The following is a 13,653-nucleotide window of genomic DNA, read 5'->3' as shown; positions in this document are numbered from 1 at the left end:
CACTTAGCCAAAGTTTCTTATCTACATTGGAGATGGGCAGCATTTGCTTGTTCAATTGTTGTTCTTAAAGATTAGTATAATGACGCTTTTGATTACCTCTCTTAAAAATGTTCTTTCTATAACAACTTCTACAATCAATCTATAATCTAAGTTAATAATATTTTAATATGTGGTGAAGAAATTCACCGCAATGCCATTTGACCTAGAAGTCTATTATTTTTTTATATAGTATGCTACTACAAAAAAATTCCTTGTTTGAAAATAAATTATTTAAAATTTGAGTTATTCAATTTGAGACGGTGGTTGAGATAGCATCAAAGATTTCTATTTTGGCTATATTATTTTTTTACCTTTATCTTATTTGTCATAGAATTTACTTAAAAAGCTCTATATAAATATCTTCAATAGCTTGATTATTGATGACTTTGAATCTTATGAAATTAATGAATTTAATGACTATATTTTTTTTTAAATTTTTTTCTTATTATGAAAAAAAATTCTTTTGTCATGTGATCATTTTTTACTCTCCATCTAATATAAGTATAAATTATTTAATTCTTTTATGAGTGTAAAATTTACTTTTCAATGAAAATTACAAGATGGCCTCAATTAAGGATTGCTTATAATTGGTGGTGTGAAGTGGAAGTAGTAAGAATAAGAACAAAAGAAGTACAATATATAAACTAGTGAAATAAGTGCAATCAAGCAATTGTACACTACAAAACTAATTACAATCTATTCATTGAGTTTTCACCTAATAAAATAAAAAATAAAAATAAAAATAAATTTTTATAAAGAAAAATTCTTTATCTTTTCAATGGTATAAGAAATATGTAAATCCAAGTTACTATGAGTAAGTTATGAAGGTTTAAAAATAACAAGTAAATAAATGAAAAGTAAATAATTTTTACCTCAAGGATAACTTGCTTAAGAGATCAAGAGTTTGAGCCTCACCAAGGCTCACAAGTAGTGTATATGAGTCTCTAAGAGAGGCTATAAGACCTTAGTCTTATTTTCTTAACTATCTTCAAGGTGCTACAATCCATGTAGGACTGGAACACCTCATTTCTTATAAGGGTTATATTAGCTACTGGTCCTTCTATTTTTTACTAGTAAAATCAATAATTTTATATTTTTGACTTCATTATAATATTTAAAAGCACTTAATTAGCCTAGGAACCTTGTTTGGCCTTCAAATCTTGCTCCATTTCTTCATAATAGCTCCCAAAGTGGTGAAACTCATTTTTACCAAAGTGTTGGAAATTGCTCTAAAAATTCATAAAATATTTTAAATAAATTCTAAATAAATTCTAAAAATTACTTGAATGGTTTTATAATGCTAATATCAGTTTAATAATATAATTTCCTATCTTCATGATATTTTATAGTAATAAAATCAATTTAAATCTACTTAAATTTTACTCTCTATATAATAACTAAAAAGACATTAGATTCTTTCTCATGCTTCTTTTGATTATTAACTAATATTTATAGTTTTTTTATAAGTAATATTTATATATAGAATATCAATATAAATACTGACCTTAATAAATAATCCTTAATATTCAATAATAAGTAAAAAATACTAAACCAACTAAGATAATTGCCTCCAAGACTTATTAAGATTCCAATCCTACAACTAAAATTCTAATTTTCTATTTGTCTAAAGATTTCTATTCTATTCACCTTATATTGTAGTTCTAAGCAATCTAAATACATCTTTTTATCCTAAAACACTAGTGAGTTGATTTTATGAGTCATACTTTTAGTTTTTGGATCTCTTTTATGAATAAAATATTACAATATTTATTAATATAAATTTAAAATTTTATGTTTTTGAAGTTCTTGTAAATTGTCTTGAGCTTTTGTAAGGGCAATTCTAGCTTCTTTTTTTGTTGCCACTATTAATTAGATAATTAGTGCACCAATAATTGACACCAAAAAATTCTATTATTTTTGGATAAATCTTAAGAAATTATTATCTTATTTTCAATAATTCTATTTAATTAGTCAGATGATCACTTGGATGGATTAAAACCAAAATAGATAAAGACTAAGATGAATAAAGATTAATTTTGATAGAAGATAGTGGCTAAAGATTCAAGGATAGAAGGACTTTTAGCTCCTATTGTATAACTTGATTATCTATTTGGGAATACATTAAATACCTAGCTATAGAAAATTTAGCTTTAAATTATTGACTAAACTCCAATAAGTGATTTATCTCTATTATAGAAGATAAATAAATGCAGCAATATAAAAAAAGTACTCTAATAATAAAAAAAAAAATTTAGAAAGTTTATATATAAGACTTTTTATAACATCTAAAAATATCTTAATATCCTTTGATATATAAGGTCATAACTAACTATTTGCTAGTAAGTTAGATTTTTCATAAACTTAAAGAAAATCCATAATCTTCTTACAAAAATCCATCTTTATATCATAATTTTGCCATAGCTCTATATCTCTATCTTTAACATATATATAAAGTCTTGGCTTCCAAAATTTTTTTTACTTTGCACAAAATGTCCAAATTATTTCAAAATCCTTTCAAAATATTTTTCTCCCATAATTTTTTTTTCCTCAAATTTTAGAATATCATATCTATTAATTCAACTATTCAATTTTTTTCAAATTTCTAGAAAATATAACATTTATCCTTAAGCTTTACTACAAAAATAATAAATTATAAATCTACTATAGATTGTTTGATATTGTAGAAATCCTAACAAGTGCTCTAAATCCTAATTTATAAGCATCCAAATACTATTTTTTTTATATCTCAAATATCAAAATTTTAAATGCCACAAAATTTATACATAAAATTTAGTAACATGATAATATACATTCTTCAAAAAATTTAGCCAAAATCTTATCAAATTACTAAAGATATAGTTTAAAATACAACCACTAGTAAATCAGGTCATTTATTGCTTTTGGATTGTAAGCATTGACTTCAACTTCGTATATCTCCTTCATTTCAAATTAGAATTCATTGAGTACTATGTAAAATATATAGTAATATATATATATATATATATATATATATATATATATATATTTTACTTCAATTATCAATCCTTCATTGCTTTCTTGATGCATGCATTATGTCCAAAAAAATAACAATAGGTACAAAATCTACATCTTAATTTTAAGCACCTATAACTCTTTCATAAAAATTCCAATTTACTCAGAATTTATACCATAACCATAGCCAAAAATCTAAACTTCTTCACTTTAGCCTCTTAAGTTCAAATATCCTTAAAAAAATAATCCTAATCCCTAATAAGGCCTTGAATAATCTATTTAAAGTCCATTGGGCATGAATTTTGGCCAACAAGAATGAAGATTTTCATCATCCATCTCTATTCATCCATATGATTGGCCTAACTATTCTTTTTTATACAAGAAACTTTCTCTAATTATTTTTCTAATAAGTTTTACATAGTATGTGTCTTAATCATTAAATAAAAGAAATATAATAAGATTTCAAGACTCGCTAATGTCTTATAAAGATAGCTCTAAATATGTAAAAACTATTATCAATGTAAAATCAACGTCAATAATAGACTTTTTAAATTAACTACTTCAAAGTAGTAATTTAATCACATTTTATAAGCAACTAAAATCTAATAACATGACTCTTATTACATTATATTATAAATTATATTTTAAATATAATTAGAGAGTATTAAGAAGATATAGGAGGTTAGAGATATGACTAGAAGGACTAAAAAGAGGGCTAAAAAGACTAATTTAGGATAAATTTATATAATTTTATAATAACATATGATAAGTATTGAGACCTTTGATATTAAAAGGGCATAATCATATTTTTTTAGATTTTGTGTTGTATGGATAATTTAATTTGAAGATATTATAGATGAAATAATTATATATATTAATTTATATTAGATCTAAATAAATAATTTAAATCTAATTATAGATCTAAGTTTTAGAAGCTCAAGTTAAAAAATAATATTAAAATCAAGGAATATATTAAATATAATATTTTATTTTAAAAAAATTGATAAAAAAATGATTATTATTATATTTCAAAGAAATATAAAATCAAAATTTTACACAACCTTCTAGCATTTGTTATTCATTGATAATACATCTTATACAATTCTATGAATTTACAAAGATGTGAGAGGAACAAAGAAGTTGTAGATTTTGGCCCTTTTCATATCATCTTTATAATTTCTTTAACTTTTTTGTCTTATAAATGATGGATGTTCATTTTATACGTAGATTTTTGAGATCTTTGTTCCTACAATATCAATATAATGGATATTAGGAGGTGATTGGGTATTATGGAATCTCTTCATATCCTATATTTTTGGATTGCATCATAGAGGCTACTACCTTATGAGCATTTGATATTTTTGGATTGCATCATATATGCTACTACCATATAAGCCAAATGCTTAGAATCTATTTAAATACTTCTTTACTTATGTCCTATCTTTTTTTTATTATTTTATAAATATTTAAGTAAATTGATGTATTGAAAAGGACCTTTAAGAAAGAAGCTTGTTTTAAATTGCTCTCATATAATTTATTTTTTTTCTTTCTACAAAGAAAAGATTGTAATTGGAAGGTTGACTTTTTATTTTTCAACCATATTGAAGTTGCCACCAATAAGAAATTAGTCATCCATTTGAATTAAGAAGATTAGCTCATATCAAGGAAAAGAATTCAATGAAGGCATATAAATAAGTTAGACTTTTTTTAAAGAAAGATGACAACTAGAAATAAAGAAATATACATATTAAAAAAATCGAATGGCTATTATTAAAAAATAAAAAAATAAAGATCTTTGAAACTATACTAAAAGTAAGAAAGGAATTGATAAAAGTGAAAAATGCTTCATTCTTGCTTCTATATATACTATCTATCTAAAAGCTATGTGACAACATTCTATAGGATCTCCAATACATGTTTAATTTTTGAGACACATATCTTAACTTGTAAGGTGAGTTTTCTTTATATGTTCCACATTGTTTGCTTGTACCATAAGCTATTAATATGTACAACATGTGGCTAACTTTTTGGTTAATTTTTTAATCTATCAATCACCTATAGACATGTAAAAAAATAAAATTTCATCTATAAAGCTTTTAAAAAGCTTTTTTAAAAATATTATTAAATTAATCTATTTTTATTTACTTTTATCTATTTCTATTATTTAAGTAATTATTAGAGTATATATATATATATATATATATATATATGAAATTACCTCCTCCATCTATAGACAAGATCCATGAGGAGTGGTAATCACATATTGATAAAGTCTAAAATGCTACAAATTGTATTTGCTACATATTTTGATCATTGTTTCTTTTAAAGATAGTTGATAAATCTTCTTAGCTAACAATAATGTCCTATTCTAAGGCAAGAAGACTACCTTGATATTTTATCATTGTTGAGGCCTTCATAACTTTTTTCAAATAAAATATTTGTTATACTATCAAAAGACATTTCTATCTTTAATAAAATCACCAAACATCAAGAATCTCTTTTAAGGTCGTGATACCAAAATTTTTATATCTTAACACCTATTTGAAGAAGAATTTGCTATACTTGAGGATCTTCATCTTTATTACGTTATCTTTAAAGCTATGACAATCATAATATCTTATTTGATAATTTAATAAATGTTGGATCTTACATTGAATTTTCCAATTATAAATTTTCCATCTTATTAGCATCACAAAATATAAAGAATTAATAATAAAAGATAAAAGATAAAATGTAATTTTTATTGAATATTCTTTATTTTATAACAAAAAATTGCTTGAATCTTCATCTTAATTTTGATGGATATCGTTGATGAAAAGTATAAATCTTCTTTGTTATATTTGTAAGATTCTTTGTTGACTCCTATGTGCATTCATTAATATTATATCAGTACCAATAAATAAAATATTCCAACCTATTTTGATACCACTTTCAATCTAAGACTTTTCCACCTTGAATTCTTAATTATTATCTATTTATACAGGATCCGATGACATTTATCTTCTTTTTGAGATATTCAGTATCTTACATGGCTTGATAAAAGACATATAAAATAGGAGATGAATCTTCATAGACTTCAATGGATATAATCAATAAGCAATTAAATTGACTTGTTTATATATAAGAAATAATTCAAGTCTATGATAATTTAATTTATCAAAAAGGCAAATAATCTTGATATCATGATAAAATAATCATATTTTATTGCCAATATGAAATTAAAGTTATTCCTTGTAATAGGCATCTATGATGACCTTTTATTCTTCTTGAACTTCTTTTAAATGTACCTATATTGTTGTATGTAGCTATTATGGACATATATATATATTTATCTAAATAAAAAGTGCTATATTAAAGATAAATATAAGTAGATTTGATATTATCTTGTAAGCTATATAGATTTATATTTTTAGAAGCTTCATAGACAAATATTTGACTTTATACATATTTATAGTTGATTGTTAGGATATAAACTTGGCAAAAACTTAGACATGTATTACATGTGTGAATAGCTTATGATACAAGCTAACAATACAGAATGCATATAAAAAACTTGCCTTGTAAGTAAAGATACATATCTTACAAATTGGACATATACTGGAGGTCCTTTGGGATGTTGTTATATAGCTTTTAATTGGATAGTATATATAGAGACAAGAGTGTAGTCTTCTTCATTCTTGTCAATGCCTTTGTAGTCTTTAGTCTTGTTTCAAGTCTTTCTAGTCTTCTTGTCTTTCAAAATAGCCATTCTAGTTGAATATATTATCATCTTTGAGTGATTTTTTGGTCTTTTTGGGTAATGAAAGAGTATATTGAGATTTACTTTCTTTGAAATTTATGTCCTTGATAATAGCTTAGATAAATAATTTGTCAAATCTTTTGTTGTAAGATTATCAATTTTTGAAAAGTCAAAAGTATTAAGCCATGGATGATAACCATGATTAGCAAAAAAAAATTTATTAAGTAGAAGAATATATTGTGTTATTATAAGTAAGTTTTATAAATAATAAAAGAGTTGTCCAATCATCTTATTGATAATTGATGATATACTTCAAGTATTTCTTCAAAATCTAATTTATACATTCTATTTGACTATTAATTTAAAAATTAAATCTAAAAATATTTTTATATCTATTTTTAATATTTTAAAAAGTTGTTTTAAAAAATATTAATACAAATTGAGACCTCTTATCTAATATAATATACTTGGACAATCCATGATAGTAATAAATGTTGTTAAGAAAAAACTTAATTATTTCTTTATTTGTGATAGATTTTATACATGGTACAAAATATGCCATCTTGATGAAATAATCTACTATCACAAATATAAAGTCATAGGAACTTGAGATTGGAAGATCTATAATAAAATCTATAGAAATAGAAGACCATTATTGTTTATAAATAGTTAATGGTTGAAAAAGTATTTATGGTCAATGATAAAGAATTTTTGATCTTAAATAAATGTGACATAATTATACAAAATATTTGATTTTTTTCTACATTTGAGGCCACTTGAAATCCTTAGATATTAATTCTAAAATCTTGTTGTAATCAAAATATCTTATAATTAAAAAGTTATAATCAACTTAAAAAATATGTAATCATCCTTCACTTTTTGGAATATATAAGTGATCATCAAAATAGAATAGATTCTTCTTGAATTCAAACTTTAAAATATCATGAAATTTTGAAGAATTTTTGTTAATATCATGAACAAGAGTATGAGAGGACATACTTAATTGAACTTGTTTAAAAAAACTTGAAACAATAGTTAGTAATGATTTCATTATTTTAAGATAAAATTATTTCATCTTTAAGAAAATTGTTCATTGATGATCAAAATTGCATATCCTTCTTTTGATATAAGTTCAAATCATCTATGAAGAGCATCTAACAAATCTTGTTATTTTCTTAGCTAGTATGTGATCTTGAATTTAAATCTTGACAAAGACATGATCCAATGGACTTAGCCATTATGAATTAAAATAAACCTCCACTAATTGAAGGTCTATCTTAGTTTATAATAATTTAATTATTTAATAATTCTAGTAATTTTTAATTAGTAATAGATTTCTATTCAACAAGTCTAATAACTTTTCCAATTTTAAGCTAGATAAAGCCCTCTAATAGGTGAATTATTCTAGTTCACAACTACCAATTAACTTATAAATCAATTAAATAATTTTTTTCTTCTTATTAAGAACTTATTTTTTTTAATTAATTAAAATCCATATACTCACCTCTACAACACAATGAATTTTTTATATGAGGTTATTTAGTTTTTTAAATTATTTTTATTTAATTTTTTTATATAATATTAATTATCATCTAAAATTAAAAATTTGTTCAATGATAATTTTTCTTCCATAAATAAAATTTTATCTATAAATGATTTTTTATCTATAATTAAAAAATCATCTATTTAATTAAGTTTCAACCATAATTTATCATCTACTTCAATCTTAATTCATTCAATTTAATCCAGTTTGTTCAATTTAAGAAAAATTCATTCACATCATGTATGTGTTGAAAAATGCCAAGATAATTTGATAATGAGAATGAAATTTTGATTTAACTCAATAATTATGGTTTTTAGGATCCAAATGATTCTATAAGTCTTTAAGGATCTCTATTCCAACTGCCATCCAATAATAAGTGTCAAAATTGATGTATTGAAAGGTGAGCATGCTTGCTTCTCGTTCTCATTGCATCAAATATACTCTTCAACTTACAATTGGCTTTGATTTTAATTCCAAAGTTGACTTTATACTCAATCAATTTGTCAAAGGTCCCAACTCATAAGAAATCACAATTGGATCTTAATTATTTAAAAAAAGATATTGCAACAAATTGCAAATAGCAATCAATTAAGCTATTAGCTTCCACTCACTACATCTACCTATATAATACCTTCCATTCAATTACCTCAAAGAAGTAATCAATTTTTGTCCTATTTGTAACATTCTTTGAATCCAATGTTGTTGCTTGATTAATATGTGTACAAGTTTATATTAATTGTGCTATAATTTTTATTATGAGCCGTAAATTACTAATTGATCACTTTACCAAGATAGTCTTTGATTGTCTCTCTATGACTGAGTAGGTCAAGAATTCAACATTATTGGTAGTCAACCTAGAGCATAATAAAATAATACAATACAAACAACTATTGATGCTAGAAATATCAACTATAAAGTTACAAGAAAAGAAAAAAAACTAGAAACCAAAGATCAAAATCAATACTTCTTTAATTTCCAAAATTTAGAAATCCTTGTACAATATGATTGCTAGAGATTTTCTACTACCTTTGCACAATTTCTACAATCAATCAATAGTCTTTATTTTGGCGGACTTCTAGTTTACTAAGACATAGATTTTTTAGAAAAAAAAATGAAAATAATTAAGGTCAATTATAAGGTTTCAAGTGCAGTATCAACTCTATTAAGAAAAACAAATACTTAGAAGACACAACACTTAGCATCAGCAAGGTTGCACACAAAGAGAGTATGGAGTAAGATGTCTCTCACTTCCAACATCCATTACTTATAGGTGGTAGTTGTTGCCCTAAAAGACAACATCCACTCTTTGACTTTTATACACATGGCCCTAAGATCCTTTTGGCATCTCACGAGTCCTAAGAGTATCCTATGTCCAATACTAATTACTCTTACGTCTTACACACATGCTCTTAGGATCTTTTGGCATCTCACGAACTATGAGGGTATCCTATGACACACATTAATGACTCATACTTAGTCTTTGAATATTCTCTTGTTAATACTTTATCCTTTTGACTTTGACTCTTGGTCCATGACTTCGTCCTATATCCATTGGATGCCCTTACCATATACCAAGAGTCAAACCTTTGACCACTAGTAACTTATCTAAGGTTATATCCTATACAAGGTAATATTTTCTACTTTTATTTTAACACTCCCACTTTGCTATTGGTCAAATGCCTTTTATGCCTAATGCCTTTGTCAACATGTGGTGTCTATCCTTTACTAATGCCTTTGTCAACAAATCAGCAAGCATGTCCTCCGTTGCACAATACTTCATATCAATCACTCCCATTTCAATCTTCTTTCTTATAAAGTGATGTTGAATATCAATGTGTTTGGTCTTTGAATGATGCTTTGGATTCTTTACAAATGCAAGACATCCTTGATTGTCAAACTTCATTGGAGTTGCTTCCATTTGCACATCTCCAATGTCCTTCAAAAGTTGTCTTAACCATATTGCCTCCATTGCACCATGGCTTGTTGTCATATACTCCGCCTCCATTGTTGACCTTGCAATTGTTGGTTGTCTCTTGCAATTCCATGAAATTACTCCCATTCCAACAAAGAATACATACCCCATTGTTGACCTTCTATCATTTGCATCTCCAGCCCAATCCGCATCACAATAACCATGTAAACTAATGTTATCACCTCCAAGGCATAATTTGAAGTTCAAAGTACCTTTTAAGTACCTCATGATCCTTTTGATGGTTGTCCAATGGATTGGTCCAGCCTTTGACATGTGTTGACTCACAACACTCACCGCATATGCAAGATCCACCCTTGTGCCAACCATTGCATACATAAGTGAGCCTACTGCTGCCTTGTATGGAACACCTTGCATTTGATCTTTAAATTCAGCAAACTCTTCATCTGTGAGCTTCATCAACTTCAAGTTTGCCTCCAATGGTGTTCCAATAGGCTTATACTCCTCCATATTGAATCGTTTCAATATTTCTTCAATGTACTTGCTTTGGCTCATTGTAATGGTCTTCTTAGCACGATCTCTTACAAACTCCACTCCTAAACAATAGTGAAGCTCTTCCAAATCACTAATTTCATTCTCCTTTTCTAACTTTGCCTTCAACCAATCCATCATCTTCAATGTATTGGTTAAGATGATCAAATCATCAACATAGAAGATGACAATCAATATGAACTCATTTGATTGCATCACATACAAGGAATGATCAGCCTCACTCCTTCTAAATCCTTCACTCACAAAGAATGTATCAATACATTGGTACCATGCCCTTGGTGATTGCTTTAGCCCATACAAAGATTTCTTCAACTTACAAACAAGGTGTTGTTTGCCTTCTTCAACAAATCCTTGAGGTTGATCTATGTAGATGTCTTCTTTCAAACTTCCATTCAAGAAAGCCGTCTTCACATCCATTTGATGCATTTCCAAATCCATTACTGCCCCAATTGCCACAATGGTTCTAATAGTGGTGAATTTGGCCATGGGAGCAAATGTCTCATTGAAATCTACACCAACAACTTGTGAGTAGCCTTTGGCAACCAATCTAGACTTGTATCTCACAATATTATCCATTGCATCCCTTTTGATTCTAAACACCCACTTACAACCAATTGAAGATCGATTTGGTGGAAGTTGAATCAATTTCCATGTTCCATTGTCCATGAGTGATTTGTATTCTTCTTCCATAGCATTCTTCCACTTCAATGCATCTGTGGACTTCATTGCATCATATAAACTCAACAGATCAGCAAGAAGTGCAATATTGGCATGTTCTTCACTTATTTGAGAAAAGATGTGGTCCTTCCACCATTCACCACGTGGTTTTCTTTCTCTCAAAGGATATCTCCTTTCATTTGAAGAAGACCCTTCTTCTTGCATTCTATCCTTCTTCTTCCTCAATGCTTGTCTTTTCTCACTCAAAGGTTGATATTCTTCATCATCATCATCACCTTCAATATCTTCATTGTCTTCATTGTTGGTTCTACTAATTAAAGGCACACTATCATTTACCTTCTTTGGCTCTTGATCTTGATTTCTATTTCCTCCACCCTTATTGTCATCATCATCTTTTTTTTCTTCTTTCTTTGCTAAACTTGAAGATGTGTCCACAAACACACCTTTACTCCCACTTTGACACTCTTCTAAGTGCTCAAAAGCACTCTTATGCTCCAAAAACTCTACATCACGACTTTTGATGATCTTCCTGGTTTCTAAATACATTAGCTTATATGCTTTGGTACCTTCACAATATCCAACAAATACACATTTTGTACCTTTTGCATCAAATTTGGACCTCATACAATCTGGTACCTTTGCATAAGCAATGCATCCAAAAATCCTCATGTGTGAAATACAAGGTTTTTTTCCACTCCAAGCTTCTTGTGGAGTCATTGATGTAAGTGCACTTGTAGGGCACCTATTCTTTTTGTACACCGCATTTACCACAGCTTCCACCCAATATTCATGCCCAAAGTTTTGTGTATAAAGCATACTCCTTGCCATCTCCACAATGGTACAATTTGCTCTTTCAGCAAGTCTATTTTGTTGTGGAGTGTAAAGAGTAGAGGTTTGTCTTGCAATACCTTGAATCTTCATGAAGTCATCAAAATGCTTTGACATGTATTCACCTCCATTGTCCGTTCTCAACACTTTGATCTTACACTCACATTGTTTCTCTACAAGAGCCTTAAACTCCTTAAACTTTGAGAAACATTCACTCTTAGCTTTCATGATGTAAATCCACACCTTTCTTGAGAAATCATCAATGAATGTAACAAAGTACCTTGCTCCTCCAATTGATGGTGTCTTCATTGGTCCACAAACGTCTGAGTGCACAATCTCTAACAATTTTGTTGCACGTGTTGCAACTCCACTTAGAAATGAAGTTCTTTGTTGTTTGCCTTGTATACATCCTTCACAAGCAAGTGTCATGGCATTGTGGCTGAATTGACCAAGATCCAAGCAACTTACCATGGATTGGAGCTCCTTCATGCATTTGGCATTCAAATGACGAAGTCGTTGATGCCAAATTCCAAACTTGTCTTGATCTTGTGGAAAATCAACAAATGCCACCACTTCAACTCCATTCACCTTTTTGCAATTGATGAAGTAGAGATTTCCATCTCTAAGGCCTTTGGCAACATGTTGGCCATCCAATGTCTTGACAAAACATCCATTCATGTCAAATTGAATCTTACAACCATGTGATACAAGTTTGCTCACCGAAAGGAGGTTCTTCTTCATTTTTGGCACATGTAGGACTTCTTTCAATCTAATCCTCTTCATTTGGTCCTTTACAACAATCTCTACTACAATGGAGCCAATTCCAATAGCTTGTACCATGCCATTGTCTCCCAACCACACTTTTGTTGCTGGAATTTCTTCATAAGTGTCAAATGAACACTTATATGGTGTCATGTGCTTAGTAGTACCTGAATCTATAATCCACTTTGATATGGCAGCTATGGAGGCTCCTTCTTTTGCCATGAAAGCATACTCATCTCCACCAAAACTATCACTAGCATTGTTTGCATTCTCCCTATCTCCTTTCTTGGCCTTGTAGCAATTTCTAGCAAAATGACCTGATTTTCTACAAATATAGTAATTCCTCATATTGCTTTTTAAATTATCACGTTGGTAAAAATAGCTATCTTTGCCTTGTCTTGAAAATAGAGCCAAATCATTACTTGTAAGCTCCTTTTCTTTTCTCTTGGTCACTTCATGGGCAAGTCTTGACGTGACATAGTTCATGGTAAGCTCCTTCATGTTGATAGACTCCAATGCCACAATGAGGTAGTTGTAGGATTCGGGAAGGCTCATGAGCAATGTCAATACAATGTCCTTATCATCAACTGG

Source organism: Physcomitrium patens, chromosome 8 (genome assembly GCF_059467195.1).
Source record: "Physcomitrium patens ecotype Gransden chromosome 8, ASM5946719v1, whole genome shotgun sequence".
Lineage (NCBI taxonomy): Eukaryota > Viridiplantae > Streptophyta > Bryopsida > Funariales > Funariaceae > Physcomitrium > Physcomitrium patens.
The sequence above is the reverse complement of the archived record's forward strand: the minus strand, read 5'-3'. Positions refer to the sequence as shown.